General features: G+C 40.5%; 1 long non-coding RNA gene across 1 annotated transcript in view; it reads left to right on the plus strand.

The window, feature by feature from the left end:
- Positions 1-16,022, plus strand: part of LOC139436648 (uncharacterized) — a 42,281-nt gene extending 26,259 nt beyond the window's left edge. The window contains exon 3 of the long non-coding RNA XR_011645913.1: positions 11,258-16,022. This is a non-coding gene — a long non-coding RNA (uncharacterized lncRNA). The remainder of the gene's footprint in view (positions 1-11,257) is intronic.
- The last annotated feature ends 2,278 nt before the right edge of the window (positions 16,023-18,300 follow it).

The raw sequence follows: 18,300 nt of genomic DNA on the forward strand, positions 1-18,300 counted from the left end.
CCCACACTTAGCATGGTCACAACTCCACTGGGGCCACATCATGACTGTGTTCTGGATGAATGAGTAAGTGAACAACTGAAGAATAGATATGGAAACCACCTGGCCTAGATTTTCAACTTCAAGAAATCTCATTCCTTGTCCTCTCCAAAATCAAGTTGTCAAATGATACGTCTCCATTTTTGGTTTAGAAAGAAGGGACACCCTTGTCCCAGGGAAACAGCAGTGGGGGAGGTGGGAGGGAGGCTTAGAGAAAGAGAAAAACTACTCTGGCTACCTCGGAATACTTACAGGGGCTCCATATTGTTCTTGGGTCCCAACAGATGGGTTGTATTTCTACTCCAGGAGGTGGGACATTCTTTGAGGTCTGCTTGAGAGATGCAGAGAAGGTCAGCAGACTCTGTCCTGCCCTTAAACTTCCCTACTCTTACTCCATTAATTATAGACCCTTTCCTGCTCTGCCTCTGGACCACTCTAGCCTGGGCTGATGGGGTCTAGCAGGGAAGAGGTGCTAGACGGGGAGGCTTGTATCCCAGGGACAGTGAGGCAGAACCCAGTAGTATGGTCCTCTTCCCCACCTGCCCAAGCTGCCTTTCCTTCTCCCCCTCTACCTGGGCTGCGAAGGCCCTTGCATGTGCAGTTTCTTTGTTAGACACCTTGCAGTGTTTTTTGAGACCTTTCTTCCCTCTGAGTCTCCATATCCAGGGTTTCCAGTCTGATCAGTTCTGCCTGCTGAGGGCCTCTCTCACTAGCCTCCTGCCCTTCCTTGCCAAGGCTTTCTCCCCTAACCTGGTCAGAATGTACTCTCTTCGGTTCTTGGCCTCTGCCTTTGGCCACTCCCTGTAAGCCCCTTGTATCCCTTGGCTACCTACATTGCAATGGTCCCAGTGCAAGTTGAGTTATGGCAGCCCCTTGCTTTAAACTCCGTCTCCCTGGGAGACTTTGCCCTCCTTTTTCCAAAAGCTCTATTTTTAACTGATTTTACATTTATCTGTTCTGCTCACCTCACCTGGGAGCTCTATGTTATCAGGGCACTTATTTCTTCATCTTCCCCTCTAGGATGCCTAGCAGAGTGACTAAGATGCAGTGGTGCTCCATGAGTGCTTGACCAAAGAATGAACTAATGAGGTGTTGAGGCTGCACCATGGACAGCAGTGAGGCTGGCTCCTAACACGATCCCCCCCACCAGGGAATGGTTCATCCATCCTCCACTGCTCCTAACTCATGGCAGTCAGCCTATTCTCCCCTCCATCTCTACTAAGTCATGGCTCCCCTCAAATAGTCCCACTTCCCTCCTGTATCCTGTGCTTCAGTCGGTCCAGGAGGGACAGTTCTCCATCTGGGCCTCAACTGGGGTGTGAGCTGGCACTTTCTGTCTTTCGACTCCCCGGGGCATTTCTGTACTCAGCATTCTTTTCCAGCCTGTCCAGGAAGGAGAGTTCTCCATTTGAGGCTCAACTGGGGTGTGAGCTGGCCCTTCCTGCCTTTCGGCGCTCCAGGGCATTTCTGTATTCGGCATTCTTTTCCAGCCTCCAGGACAAGGAGCCCCTGACTTTCTTTCCCCTCTCTAATCCAATTCTGGGCCCTGTTCTGTCCCTTTATCCCTCCCTCTTGGCAAGGGAAGAGTTGGGGGTTGCCACCCATGGGTGATGGGGGACAGCAGAGGCCAGGCATGTGGGCTGGTCTGGAGAGAAGGGGGTTTGTCATGGGTTAGATTGTGTCCCCTAATTTGGTGATAATTTACAGAACTGTGTGGGACTGAGTGTGGACTATTGTGTGAGCTGTAGTCCACACTTAGTGGTAGTGACCCAGGACATGCTCATGGGCTGTGGCAGGTGTGCCACACTAGTGAGGGATGTCTATGGGGATGGGAGCGGGGTATATGGGAATCCCCTGTATATTTGGTATAACATTTATGTAATGTAAGCATTTTTAAAAATATTTTTAAAAACTATTTTATATTTTAAAAAATATATTTTAAAATATTTTAAAATATTTTAAAAAATAATCATGGCAATTATCAATCTGTCAATCAATCAATCAAAAGGCAACACACACACACACACAATTGTGTCCCCTAAAAAGATGTTCAAGTCCTAACCCCAGGTCTTGTGCTTGTCACCTTATTTGGATAAAGGGTCTTTGGACATGTGTTTAGCTTAGATGAGACCAAACTGGATTCAGGTGAGCCCTAATCCCATAGGACTGGTGTGTTTATAAAGAGAGAAAATTTAGACATAGGGTCAGCTGGAGGGGAGAAGGCCATGGGACAACAGAAGTTGCAGCTGGAAACTGTGGACCACCACAGAGTACTGGCAAAACACCGGACACTAAGCAGAGGGTAGAAAGGACTCTCACCTACACTTTTGAGACACACCTTGGTTTTGGACTTTTGGCCTCCAAAATGGTGAGACAAGACATTTCTGTTGTTTTAAATGCATAAAATGTGAGATGCTATCACATTTTATTGAAGCATCTCTGGGAAACTAGGACAGGGGTGGAGTTTGATGAGAATAGGAAGTAGAAGTTGGTGATGAGAAGTAAATGTATCTACTCCTGGCACATCAGTCACATTTCCTGAAACCCAGAGTCATGAAAGGTTGCCTCAGTGTTCAGCAATGCACATCAGAGATGTCATGGTCTTGTTTCAGGGTGCCTTTTAAATCTCCTCCCAAAGGGGGATTAGAGACCCAACTCCACCATCCCTCTCATCCACCCAGTGAACAGATGAGTCAGATCTTCCAAGGGGCAGAAGTCTTTGAAAATAAGGCATGGTGTCAGCCAGGGGTGAAAGAGTAACCCAGGCTGCCCTTTTATTCTGCTGGACCTTATTCATTCATCATTCATCATTCATCCATTAAGGAATATTTATTTAACTGCCCAAGTGTATTGAGCACTATTCCATTAGGATCCATTGCAGAACAAAACACACAGAAATTTCACAAGCACTTTTTACACCTCTGCAAGGGGATATCCAATTGGCAAAAAAAAAAAAACAAAACAACCCAAAACACATGAATGTGCATCATCTTTAGTCATCAAGGAAATGCAAATTAAAGCTGCAATGAGATTCTGCTTCACTCCCATCGAATGACTAAAACTAAGAAAACTGACTGTAGGAAGTACTGACAAGCATGTAGAGTAACTGGAACTCTCATACACCGTTGGTGGATATACATCCTGGTACAATCACTTTGGAAATTTGTCAGTGTCTACTAACACTACACATACATAGAACCCATAGTCCAGAAATTCCACTCCTGGGCCTAAATCCAACAGAAATCAGTGTATATATTTCCCAAAAACAGGAATAAGAATGTCCATCAAGGTCCCAAACCCAAAATCTCATGGATAAACAAACTGAAGTATGCTCACACAGTACTACCCAGCAGTGAAAAAAGAATAAACTATGGATACACACCACAAACCTTGATAAATCTCACAGATGTAATGTTGAGTGAAAGAAACCAGACAAATGAGTATATGCTAGATCATTCCATTTACATGATGTTTAAAAACAGGGGAAAAAAATCAGTGGGGTTTAAAGTCATATGAGGGATTGCTTCCTGGGTATGTTGACTGGAAAGGAGCACAAGATAACTTTCTGGGCTGGTGAAAATTTGATATCTTCATCAGGGTGGTGGTCCCACAAGTGTATAAATACATAAAATTTCATTAAGTGGTACACTTAAGATGCTTGCATTGTGCTATACAGGGACACCTCATTTTATTGTGTTTCACTTTATGGCACTTTGTAGCTATTGTGTTTTTTTGCAAATTAAAGGTTTGTGGCAATTCTGGCTGAGCAAGTCTATTGGTGCCATTTATCCAATATGTTTATCCTAATATCCATTAGGTCTTTGTGTCATATTTTGATTATTCACTCACTACTTAAAACTTTTTCATTATTATTGTGTCTGTTATGGTGACTTTTGATCAGTGATCTTTGATGTTCCTATTGTAATTGTTTTGGGATGCCATGAGCCACACCCATGTAAGACAGGGAACTAAATTGATAAATGTTGTGTGTTCTGACCGCTCTACTGACCGGCAGTTTCTCCATCTCTGCCCTTCTCCTTGGGCCTCCCTATTCCCCCAGAGACACAACGAAGCTGAAATTAGGCCACTTGATAACCCTAACAATGGCCTCTAAAAGCTCTAGTGAAAGGAAGCATCAAACATCTCACTTTAAATCAAAAGCTAGAAATAATTAGGCTTAGTGAGGAAGGTGTGTTGAAAGCCAAGGCAGGACAAATCTAGGTCTCTTGCAAGAAACAGCCAAATTGTGAACACCTGAACAATAAGAAAGCAAAACAGCTTTATTTCTGATATGAAGAAAATTTTAGCAGTCTGGATAGAAGATCAAACCAGACACAAAGTCCTAACTTTCTTCAATTCTGTGAAGAGAGGTGGGACAGCTGCAGGAAAAAAGTTTCACCCCAGCAGAGAATGGTTCACGAGATTTGAGGAAAGAGCCATCTCACAACATAAAAATGCAAGATGAAGCAGAAAATGCCAATATAGAAGCTACAGTAAGTTATTCAGAAGATCAAGCCAAGACTGATGAAAGTGGCAACTCTAAACAACAGATTTTCAATGTAGATGAAACAGCTTTACATTGAAAGAAGATGCCATCTTGGACTTTCATAGCTAGGGAAAAGAAGTCAATGCCCGGCTTTAAAGATTCAAAGGATAGGCTGATCTCTTGTTAAGGGCTAATGCAGCCGATATGCTCATTCACCAGTCCAAAAAACCCTAGGGCCCTTAAATGATCTAAATCAATGAAGGATATTCCATGTTCATGTTGGTAGACTAATTATCATTAAGATGTTAATTCTTCCCAAACTGATCTACAGATTCAGTGCAATCCTGATAAAAATTCTAATATCTTTCTTCATAGAATTGGAAAAGCCAATTATCAAATTAATCTGGAAGGTTAAGGGTCCCAAATAGCTAAAAATATATTAAAAATGGAGAACATAGTTGGAGGACTCTCATTTCCAGACTTTAAAGCATATAATCTAGCTATAGCGGTAAAAACAACATGGTACTGTCATAAAGATAGATTGACCAGAATCAAATCAAGAGTTCAGAGATAGACCTTCATAGCTATGGTTGAGCGATTTTTTACAAAGTTGTCAAACCAACTTAGCTGGGTCAGAACACCCTATTTGACAAATTGTGCTTAAAAAACTGGATATCCATATCTACAGGAAAGAAAGAGGACCCTTTTCTCACACCTTATATGAAAATTAATGCAAAATGGATCAAGGACCTAAATATAAAAACCATAACCATAAAACTCCTAGAAGAAAATATAGGGAAACATTTTCAAAATGTTTCAAAAGAGGGAGTAACAAAAGAAACAAGACAAAATGGAAGTAGCCCATTTTTTAAAAATAGGCAAAAGAATTGAATAAACATTTTTCTGAAGTGGAAATACAAATGGTCAAAAGACACATGAAAAGATGTTCAACATCACTAGCTATTAGGGAGATGTAGATTAAAACTACAATGAGATACCTCACACCATAGAGAAAGGCCATTATTAAAAAAAAATTTAAAAAGCAACCAGAAAACTACAAGTACTAGAGAGGGCATGGAGAAATAAGAACACTCCTTCACTTTTGGTAGGAATGTAAAATGGTGCAGCTTCTGTGGAAAATAGAAAGAAAGAAAAGCAAAGATGCAAACAGATATTTGCACACATTATTCACAATTGTGGAGGCATTATTCATAATTACTAAAAGATGGAAACAACCTCCATATCTGTCAATAATGAATAGATAAACAAGATGTGGTATATATTCATACAATGTAATAGTATTCAACTGTAAGAAGAGATTAATTAGGGAAACACATGACAACATGGAGGAACCTTGAAGATATTACGTTGAGTGAATAAGTCAAACATAAATGTATGAATATTGTATGGCCTCACTGATATGAACTAAATAAAATGAGTGGACTTCTGGAGTTTAACTATGAAATGTAGGTTTGTGGGAGATGGTATGTGTGTTGAGAAAGGAGAGATGATGCTGGATATATGTAGAATATTTAACAAGGTCAAATGTAAATATGCAGTAAAGGATGGACTTGATGGTAACATATTATAATGAGTATAACAAACACTGTTGATTTATGGATGTGATAGTGGCCTAAACAAGTAGTCTAAGGATGTTAATGTTAGTTGGAGGATAGCTGGAAGATAATATAGGTATGTCCAACAATTATTTTGGTGTTAATGGGGATTGTGATTAATAATATAAATATAGGAATGTTCTTCTACTACAAGGTGTTAAGAAGGTTCTGATGCATGGGAAAATATAACTAATGTAATTTACAGAATATAGTTAACAACAACATTGCAATATTTTGGAGCAATAGCAAAAAAAGTTCTATATTAATGTTTAAGGTAACAAAGAAGAATATGTGGTTTGGGTTTGTGAAATATAATATGATTAAGCATTTTTCCCTCTTCTAAGTCTTCTAAGGATGATGATGGGGTTCAGGGGTTGCTGTGTCACAGATCTTGGTCTTCTAATTGGTCCCTCTCTCACTCCCCTTATTTCTTCAAGAATGGGACTACTGTCTCCAGGACCTCATTGCCAGCAAGGAGGGGGAATATTGCCACTCCTGTCCAGATGCCACCCCGTCAGGTTGCCTCGGGCAAGGAGGGAAGGAGAGAGGGAGGGAGGGAGAGGGAAGGAGGAGAGTCAAAGGGAGGAAGGAAGGAACAAATGAAGGAAGGGAGAAGGAGAGAAAGAAGGAAGCAAGGAAGGGGAAAGAAGGATGGAAGGGAGGATGAAAGCAGAAAGGAAGGAAGGAGGCAAGGAGGTACTCTTCAAACCTGGAGACCCTGGAGAAATTACAGAGTAGACCATGATAAATGTTTATCAAATGACTGAAAAAAATAACAGGGCAAAACTCCTGTCTTTCAGAAGTTCATATTTACATTCCGTAAATAGGTCCTGGACAAGAACGTGACCATTCATTCAAGCATTTATTTCCTCATTTCCTCCAGTCTTTATTCCTGTATACAGATCCCTGATGTTACAGGAATGAATTAAATAGATGGACGTCAAAAACACAGAAAGTTTATGGTAGACAAGATCAGAAAGCAAAGGCTACCCCTTGTTGGTTAGGGGTATGTGTTAAGGAGAAGGACAAAGCCATGCAGGGCCCAGGCTGGGCCAGAGGTGGTGGCAATGTCACCTGTTGACTCCTGGAAGCCTAGAGTGAGCATGCCCATAAGCCAGCTCAGGTCTGTGGCCCCCGTGTGTGCATTATCCTGACCTTCTAGGATGCAGGATGCCCAGGCCTGTGGGGAGCCCCAGGCTACCCATTGCCCCACCTTCCTGCCCCTACTGCTGAGAGCAAGGGTGCTCTGCATACTTACCTCACATGCACACCCTAGCTTGTCCACACACTTCTCCCTAGCCTTCAGAAGGCCTTTAATCTTCTCCATGCTGATGGGGCCAGCCTCATTTAGGCCAGCCCTCTGCCCACTTTCCCAGCACCCAGCCTTCCCCTTCATTTCCATCAGAGGTAGAGATGAGTTCAGAGTTCCCCAAAGTTCCACTCAGTTCTGGAACCTGTTATTCTCCTTCTCTCTCAACCTCAAGCACCCTGGACTCTGGCCCATCACTGAGGAGCCCAGGCAGGCTCCAGCCATTCTCTCTGCCTGGAATGGTCTCCCCATAGGTATCCCTGAGCCTTCACCTCCATTGAGCCTTTGCTCAGGGGGTGCCTTCCCAGGAATGTCATCACTGACTACACACCTTTCCTGACCCCTCAGCCCCTCTCTTGCTTTATTTTTCTCTGAAGAACTTATCCACTCTCATATACTGTTCTGCCAAATAAAGGTAAACGAGAACGGAGGTCTATGTTTTACCATTTGTTAAATGCGAAGGACTATTTAAGTCAAAATAGTATGCAGGAATAGTTGCTGATAACTGATTTATAAGACATGGGCTGTGAGCAACAAAAAGGGGTCCAGCCATTTGTGGAAATTCACAAGCTACCAGATAGTTAATAGGAAGGTTTTATTTCTTGATTTTTTAAATATAGTTTTTATTTTTTAATTGTCCTTTTTTAAAAATAAATAGATCACAAAAATGTTATATTAAAAATATAAGAGATTCCCATATACCCCACACCCCCTCCCCAAGTGGGATCTAAGCTGCCTTTCAATTTAGAGGTGGAATGGACATCAACATTCCAGGGCCCACAGGATGGAGGAATGAAATACAGATTAGAGTGAACTTACTGGTATTCTATTATAGAACTATTGTGACTCGAGCAATGGAAGAAATTGTATCATCGATGTGGAGACAGTGGTCATGGTAGTGGCAGTTGCTGAGGGCAGGGGGAGGGAAGAAGAGATGTGATGTGGGGGCATTTTCAGGACTTGGAGATGTCCTGAATGATATTGCAGGGACAGATGCTGGACATTATAGTTAATAGGATATTAAGCAGTGATACATGCATTTACAAACTCATCAAACTGGGTGGCACACCAAGCTCTGGCTCATGGTTTGGGGAACCCCAAAAGGCAGGTGATACCAGAGCCCTGTTTGGAAACAATACCTGGGGTACTTGTCCAGCCTGCTTCCTCAGGGACAGCCACTGGGCGATGGCCCACACTCTTCCTACTCTCAGGTGAAGCCAACAGCACCTGAGAGCCAAGTTCCACCCTGGGGTTATCCCAAGGACAGCGTTATTCCCAGGATGGGACCGCAAAGCCTGGATGCAGCCTCCCTGTTTTATACCAACGCTGAAGATTACTTATCTGTCCAAATCAGGAGCCAAAGCACATTCCAGAGTTTGCCTGTCAGCTCTAATGGAAGCAGCCAGTTTCCTTAAGAATGTTCAAGCCTTGTCTTGGTGCTTGCTTGCCCCAGAACAAGGGACTTTGATTTTGGCTCTAGTAATGGGATCATGGCCCAATTACTCAGCCTTTGATGCTGACAGTGTGCTGACCCAGGAAATGTCAGTTGCTAGTTGTCAGAGTTTGAAGTATGAACAAACCTCACTAAAATTTTCCCCAATACATAGACTCTTTGTCTGTCTCCCTACTATGGAAAACTACACAAAGACACTTTTGGCCACCACTGCATCCCAGTGCTTGACACACAGTAAGAGCAATGCAGGACATAATATATCCTGACATAACCCACTGAATGTACTGGGGGGAGAGTGTAAGCTACAATGTAAACTATAATCCATGTGGTGCAGCAGTGCTCCAAAACGTATTCAACAAATGCAATGAATGTGTCACAATGATGAAAGAGGCTGTTGATGTGGGAGGAGTGGGGGATGGTAGAGTAGGGGGTATATAGGAACCTTTTTTTATTTTTTAAGGTAACATTTTGTATGATCTATGTATCTTTAAAAAATACAAATAAAAATAAGAAAATAAAAAACAAAACAAAACAAAAAAATATAAACAACTATGTTAAAAATATAAAAGATAAATAAAAATGTACAAGTTAACACACACACACACACACACACATATATAAGAAACATGTATTGAATGGAGAGCCCTAAAGAGTCATGAATTCAAGGGGCAGAGTGGCTTTTCTTGGCAGGGCCCTCAGCCCAGTGGGGGCTGAGTCAGGGGCTTTCTGCCCATCTGGGACCTTGCCATTTCTGAAGTGCTTTCCTGCTTGGCCCATCTTGGCCCACCCATACTGATCAGGCTTCAGGGTCCCCTCCTCTGGGACCAGGGTTCTAAATGACTCTGGCTCTTGCTCAGCAGCCATCTGGCACAGGTGTGGGTGGTGGGGAGAGGAGGTGGTGGGTGAGAAGGGGTGGGATCTTCTTCCATGTTGCATGATGGGAAGGAGAGGGGAGTCGGCATGTTGCCAGGGCATCTGTGCACTGTATGTGCAAGGAGAGCAGGCATATCTTGGCAAGGCTGTGTGGTGTCTGCATCCACTAAGGATGTGGCTGTGGCTGTGGGTGTCTTCTATTTACCCCTTCCTGGACTTGCTCATGTGTCTGCATGTAGGTCCTGGTGGACACTCACCGTATTTGCCCGAATGTGCCCAGAGCCACCAAACTCATCCCATGGTCCTCCACAGAGAGCTCCCAGGCAAATGAGGAGAAAAGTCCTTCTCTTGCTGTCTCTCTTTCACATAGGACATGACAATTTTAAAACAATAATACTGGGAAGTGGATTTGGCTCAGCTGATAGAACATCCACCTACCAAAGGGAGATCCAGGGTTCAAACCTCAGGCATCCTGATGCATGTGGTGAGCTGGCCCATGTGCAGTGCTGATGCATACAAGGAGTGCTGTGCCATACAGGGGTATCCCCCACATAGGGGGGCCCCATGCACAAGGAGTATACTCTGTAAGGAGAGCCACCTTGTATGGAAAAAAGCTCAGCCTGCCCAGGAGCGGTGCCACACAATCAGAGAACTGATGTAGTGAGATGACACAACAGAAAGAGACACAGGTTACCAGTGCCACTCATAAGAATGCAAGCAGACACAGAAGAACACACAGCAAATGGACACAGAGAGCAGACAATGGGGGTGGGGGAAAGGGAGAGAAATAAATCAAAAATAAATCTTAAAAAAAATAAAAAAACAGTAACGGTATACAGGTGTGATGATATTTAAAGATTGATATACAAAAATAAAAACATGGAAAATTAATAAGCTAGGTGATTATTCAATTGATAAATTTGTTGAGAAACCACATGGCTTATTTACAGGCTCTTGGACAAAGTAAATTAGATCAGTGTTTTTGAAACACTAATATTTTTGTCAGCTGTGAAATCTTTTAGAAGGATCATGATCCCCTTTTTAAAACTGAAATAAAATGGAGTACAATTGAAGAGAAAAAATAGTGTACATCACCCTTAGTAAGACTAAATATTTATTTTATATTTTATTTTCTGAAACTTTTGTTTCAGAAAAATATTTGGGCAAAATTGCATATGTAGTTAGATCAATAGATAACATTCTGGGTACTGTTAAATACTTAAGAGATATTTCTTAAATATTTCTGGTTCTTGCTAAAAATGTTTGAAAGCTCTTCATGATCTTATATTTCTCAAACCTCATAGTATGCCAAGTATTCATTTATTATTTTATTATTAGTTTTTTGAGGTACCAGGGTCCAGTGATTTAATCTGGGACCTTGTATTTGGGAAGCCAGAGTTCAACCACTGAGCTACATTGACTCCCTTAAATTGTTTTTGTTTTTGTTTTTTTTTAAATTTGCTTTGCTTGTTTGTTTTTTCTAGGAAGCACTGGGAACCAAACCCAGGACCTCCCATGAGGGAAGCAGGTGCTCAACTGCTTGAGCCACATCCAATCCCCACATAGATTCTATGGGAATATGTATTATGCCTATTTCAAGCACTTCTGGATTTTGCGACCAATTGGATGGAACTTTTCTGATTTCTGCATCTGAGAGGAAGGTCTTTGTCTATTCTCAGTACCTTGAGTGTCCCTTGTTACACATTCATCACTTCACAAGGCCATCAGTTGTCAGTTTCTCCATTTACCTCATCACACTGCTGGTGATTGTGGAGGAAGCTTACATTCATTGTTGAATCTCCAGCACCCTTCCTGGCACCTGACTTGGAAGATGCAAGTGAAATATGTTTGATAGATTAGTGAAGAGAAGGCTATACATTTGAAGCTTTGATAGCTCAAAAATTTGGGCCAAGAGACAAGCAGCAAGATGGCAGCAGAGCAAGGAGCTCCTAATGTCAGCTTGTCCTACCAGGCAGTTAGTAATAACCCAGAGCTATCTAATGCACCTGTCTGAGGGCTCCAGGAGGCCAAAAGAGCTTCCTGTAACATCCTTAAAAGAATGGAAGCAGGAAACTGCCCATCTGAACAGAAGATTCATAAGTAGAGCACTCCACACCCCAGAGGTTGGTACCCATCATCGTTGCCTCAGGAGCTAGTCCATGGCTGGAATTGGAAGATCCACTTCCCAAAAATGGGGAAGGAAGAGACATTAGGCACCAACTTCAGCTACTGATGAGTAATTTCACCAGGCTAAAGTATAATCCTAAGAACAGCTAAAGTTGGAATCTGTCAGAGTCAAAAAAAGGACGGTAGCTGCTATCTTAAATCCACCCCTGGCACAAAGGGAAGTGCAATGGACTGAAAATCCCAGTGCTAGTAGGGGCCAGATTCTTTTCATTCAGATCAGATTGCCTCTCTGGCATAAGCCCCGTCCTCACATCTGGCAGGAAGGAAGCTGGAGGACCTGTACCAGCCTTTCTGGAAAATACAGGGCATGCTGTAGAGGTTGTTGATCATCCTAGTTTGGTGGTGCAAGCCACCCTGGGAGCTATTCTGTGGCTGGAATTGGAAGCTCCATTTCCTAAGAACAGGGAAGGGAGAGATGGTTGGCCACTGACATTAGCTATTGATTAGTAAATTCAGCTGGCTGAAGTAAAACCCTAAGAACAGCTAAAGTTTGAACCTGTCTAAATTATAATGAGGCTGGTAACTGCCATTTTGACTCCACCCACAAGATAAGGGGAAGCCAGGCTGACCAAAAATCACAGTGATGGTAGAGACCCATTTCTTTCATCCAGGTTGGTCTTCAGCCCAAACCTAAGCCTCAGCCCTACCTCAGGCAGGGAGGAGGCTGGCAAGTCCTGGACCAACCTCTTTGGGTAACTGCAAGAACATTTGGCTGACACAGACTGAATATTCAGAAGTTTACTGGGGCAACTGTAGTCATTTTGGACCTGCACAGCATAAACTGCAGCCCACAAATGCAGTTCCATCCCCACCCCAGACAGGGAAGAAAGGGGTGTGAAACTTCATCAGTCTTTCTGGGCCACTACAGTCTAGGCCTGCATGACTTGGATTATTTCACACAGCTGTGAATCTGTCCCTATGTGAGTGAAGCAAAAGACTCACTCCTCAAAGATGGTGCTGAAGTGCTCAAGTAAACAACCTTGAGCCTGCCTAAACTGCCGCTGTCCTCAGTAACAAGACCTCTGGAGCCAATCAGCCTTATCAAATTAACATAACCAATCCAGTTCTTACACACCATCCAACCTCCCCTCACTCACTCATATATACCACTGCATTTTTTTCAATAAACCAGACTTGTGCCATGAGCCTCTGTCCCCGGAGTGTTCACTGTGTGTGATTCCTTGGCTCCAGCACACTCATCCGGGGTTGGCTACACCGAGGGGAGAAGAATGGTAACAACAACAATTGGCGCCCAATGTGGGGCAGCCTAATCACCTGCTTCCCAGTCCATGCAGCTCTTTTCAACCCCAGCCAACGTTTCTCAGCAAGACCAGACATCTTCTTGTAATCAGTGAGTGAGCTCCAGATGGGGAAACTTTTCTCGTCAGAGAAAGCACCTCAAGCCCACACCCTACATGCTCTTTTAGCCAGCAAATGCGTTAAGATCTCTGAAAAAGAATTAAGTCAGTACTGTGACATAGTTGTCCATTTTAACCCATGGCTTTCCACCACTGCAATATGGGATCCTGCCACTTGGGCTAAATTGCTCAGGTGAGTCAGATCCACTGAGGCCCATGAAGGCAAAACCTTCCCTCTTAGTCTCATACCCGCTCTTTTAGCTTTTCATGGCTGCCTTACAGGCGCCCCGTTAGACACTGGTTGAAACTGCCGAAGCCTAACTCTCTCACTGCCACACCTTCTACACCTCCTCTTTCAGCTCCACTTATTGTGACTGTCCCTAACCACCACCCATTCACTCCTCCTCACTTTTTCTGGTAAATTACCACAATGACAGTTCCCCTTCCTTTTGGGCTCACCTTCATAAAGCCATTCAAGAAAATGGTCTTAATAGCCCCTATGCTCAGATGTTATTAAACAGCATTTCTCATGCTTTGAAACATAAGGGACAATAGACCATTCCAAAGTTTCAGGCTGATTGTCCCACCCCATACTTTGAACAATGTTTAACCATAACTAAACTAATAACAATGTTTCCAAGCACAAGCTTGCATGTTACAGGCAACATGGATTCCAGAAGAAATCTTAAAAAGTAAAATCTAAGATGTGATATAACAGAGAACTCAAAGACAGCTATACCAAGAAAGTAAGAATTATGGGTTAATTGTAAACTGTATGTTTCTGTTATTGTGTTGTAATTGTTCTGTGTTTGTCTGTTCATTCAATGTCAGTGTATATTTTGATACCTCTGGATGGTAATATAAATTAATAAAAATTTATAAAAGAGCTCTATTCAAATGTCCAAAAATTAAATAAGTGCTTATAATAATACATAAATTTAAATGTTAATAGATATCTATAATAATAAAAATTGTAAGTCCTAATTAACAAAATTACTGTAAGTCCTTTTCATAAAAAGTTGTTCTTGCCTAGATTGAAATGAATAGTTTATTTTTCTTCACAGTATAATATGAAGGATGTAAAACTTAAAAGAATATTAAAAGGGTTGAAAGTTTGTGAGAATGCTGACTGAAATTCAATAAGTTTTTTCTAAAAAGTGTGTTCTGTCCTAAAGTAGGATGGCTAATTTTCATAAACTCTTGGAACTTAAATGCATGTGGCAAGTTATAAAAAGTATTGTGGTAACTTTAAGTAAAGAAATGTGTTCTGTAAAGGTAAAATTTGTCTTAAAATAATATAATTATAATCTGTATGGTTATAAATAATTATAAAAGGTTTAATGAAGCATTATTTAAATTAAAGTGTTTAAATGGCTAATTTCAAAAGGTCATTATTAGGTAGCAGACTTGGCCCAGTGGATAGGGCATCCGTCTATCACATGGGAGGTCCATGGTTCAAACCCCGGGCCTCCTTGATGTGTGTGGAACTGGCCCATGTGCAGTGCTGATGCGCACAAGGAGGGCCATGCCACGCAGGGGAGCCCCATGCTCATGGAGTGCACCCTGTAAGGAGAGCCGCCCAGTGCCAAAGAAAGTGCAGCCTGCCCAGGAATGGCACCACACACACAGAGAATTGGCGCAGCAAGATGACGCAACAAAAAGAGACAGATTCCTGTGCTGCTGACAACAGAAGCGGACAAAGATGAACATGCAACAACAAAAAATGGACACAGAAAAGGTCATTATTAAACAAACCTAAATTAATAATAATAACAATAATAATAATAAAAGGTAATTTTATAACAGGAAAGCTTGGAGGCAGCCAGCCTCCCCTGCCAACTTGCTTCTAGGGAACTATTTCTAATATTGCATGCTACTAAGTATTTAAAGTGAAAAAAAGTTAATTATTTTAACAAGCTTGTTTAGTGTTAATGGTATTATATGTTGTAAGAAGTTTGCCTGTTAACTTAGTATGTGGGCTATATAGAATGTGTTTTTATTATTAAGGAAACAAGAAATGATTTTGTCCTAAGATAAAATGATTGGTTATTAAGAAAGAATAAAATATAGAACAAAACCTGACTGAATACTGAAACTGCAGAAGGTTCGTGGAAAAGGAATTTTTATGGTTAAAGTTAAATAAGATTTGATGGGTCTATCTATAAAATTTTAAAAGCTTTAGTATCAAGTACTATACTGATACAAAGTTAAAATTTTGTTCTTTCTCAAAGCCTCTCAAATCATTAATCTGTTTTGGTAAAAGTTTCCTGAATAATCAGTATACAAAGAAAGTCTGTTTTATCAAAATAGCTTCTTGTGCTTTAAAATAGTTTCTTGTGCTTCTTGTGCTCATCATTTCCTTGGTGTTCCAAGAAAGAAAAGTTTTATCTCTTTTAAAAGAACATAATGTTCAATACTGCTTTCTCAAAATCAAATCCTGAAAAGTAGCCTTTTATTCCAAACTAATTATAAAAGGTTTGGTCTTTTACCTTGAAAGAAAAATTAAAGTAATAATTGAGTTCATTTAATATGTTATAAGTCAAATAGAAGGTGTTTTAAAGTGTTATAAAATTAACAAGTTTTTTCTTTCCTTTAACCCTCTGTTAATTAAAGTTGTATGAGTAAAAAGTTTCTGTAAATGCTTAAGAGTGTATAAAGTTACCAATATTTCAGCATAATATTAAAGAAAAGTACAATGTGGTTATTTATGGTTTCAATTATTATAAAAGAGTATGTGTCACAGAAACAATCTCTTATCATAGATTAAAATAACAACACTGTAGTATGCAGCAATCCCAAACACTGCTAGTTTGTTGCAAAAAGTTAATGTCCAGCTGTATTGCTATCACTTTGTTTTAAAACTTGCTAAGACTTTCTTTAGTGTCTTCTTAGACAAATCAAGCCAGCTGCATTCCTCTATCTGTAAAAAACCAAACAATAAACTTTTGCAGTGCTTTTCAGGGCTATGTGCATAGCCCAACCATCTTGTACAGTATTTATTGATAGTAATAGTAATAAAAAAGCAGCATACATTATTTCTCAAAAAGAACAGGTTTGGCAAACTCCTTATTCATCTGTTCAACGCACAGAGCTTTCAGTCATCATTAAAGTTTTACAAATGTTTTGAGAGCCCTTGAACATTATCTCTGACTCTAAATATGTATGTCTTACTGTCAAGCATATTGAAACAGCTCATATCTTTGCTAGTGATGAGTTATCTCAACTTTTCGCTAACTTGCAACATCTCATTAGGTTAAGACAGCATCCTATTTACATTACTCATATACGCTCTCATACCTCTTTGCCTGGTCCTATGACAGCAAATAATCCTCGAGCTGATTTATTAGTAGAGTGTTTACAAAGTGCTCATGATTACCATGCTTTAACTCACATTAATGCTAAAGGCCTGTGAAATAAATATCAAAAGTTAACAAGACTACAGGTGCAAGAAATTATTTGTACTTGTCCTACTTGTGGACCACTAACAGCAGTGCCTTTCCAGGCTGGAACTAATCCCAGAAGCCTGACTCCTAATCAATTATGTCAGATGGATGTTATTCACATACCATCCTTTAGTAAACTACAATATGTTCATGTTTATATTGACACTTATTCTCAATTTATGTGGGCTATTGCTCAAAGTGGAGAATGGTTTCATCATGTTCACTCACACCTCTCTTTTTGCTGTAATGGGATGCCCTCTGAAAATTAAAACTGATAATACACCTTCTTACATTAGTAATCCTTTAAATCTTTCTGTTTAAGATATAGTATTGAACATGTTACCAACATTCCTTATAATCCTACAGATCAAGCCATAGTTAAATGCAGCCATCATACCCTAAAAACTATGCTTTTAAAACAAAAAGGGGGAGATGATGGTATTATAACACAAAAAGATCAATTGGCAAAAGCTTTATTTACTTTAAATTTTCTTAATGTTTATAATTCATTGACACCTGCAGAATGTCATTTTGGAAAATGTCAAACATCTACAGTGGACGCAGGAAATGAAGATCAACCAAATATTCTGAAAAGATATTTTAAGCAATGAATGGAAAAAAGGCCAGATTAAAGTATGGGGGCGAGGCTATGCTCTTATCATTTCAGAAAATGGAGAACAAATTTAGTTACCTGTGAAGAAGATTAAACCCTGGAATGAAGAGATGGGGTCTCCTGCAACTTCTGATGATGGTGATCATAAGTGATGAGGAAGCTGCCGGTAATTACACTTATTGGGCCTATATACCTAAGCCCCCATTACTTAAGTGTTAACCTGGAAAGATCCATTCTTTCATATATATCTGAATAAGACCCATATATTCCCTGGACCAATTGATGATCGATTGCCAATTAAACCCCATGAGGAAGGACAAAGAATCTATAATCTTGTATTACCGTTTAATTATCGACCCTTATGCATTAGTAACCATCCTTCCTGTATGCATATTATTGTGACTTTATTTCCCTCTTACAATTTAATCATGACCAAAAGTCCTACTTATGATTGTCCACAAAAAGACAGTAGAGATAAAGAAGGATGGCAAGAGTGCCATATAAGAAGAGGATCTGTTGTTTTTAATGATTCCTATGGAATAGTGTGGGAAAGTGCCCCTATGGGGAGTTCCATTAAAGATAATGACAGATTTATTTGGCATGGTCTAAATAGTAAAGGGCAACAAAAAATAATTTTTACTAAAAATAATAATATTTAGAAACAAAAATAGAAATGGATCCCTTCTCCATGATGTAACATTACATCTATACATAAAAGAACTTATAGAAAATTTTTCTAAGAATAACTCCTACTATAGAATAGATTGGGGATAATAGTAAAAATAGTCAATATCTGCATTTAGATCAAATTCATCATCTTCAGGTGTGTGTAAGAAATCCTTGTGTGTTTATAGTCAGAAAATTAACTATAACCAAAAATGCTCTATTTTACAAAAGTGAGGCCTTACATCCTAGTAGCCATTACC

Source organism: Dasypus novemcinctus, chromosome 16 (assembly GCF_030445035.2).
Source record: "Dasypus novemcinctus isolate mDasNov1 chromosome 16, mDasNov1.1.hap2, whole genome shotgun sequence".
NCBI lineage: Eukaryota > Metazoa > Chordata > Mammalia > Cingulata > Dasypodidae > Dasypus > Dasypus novemcinctus.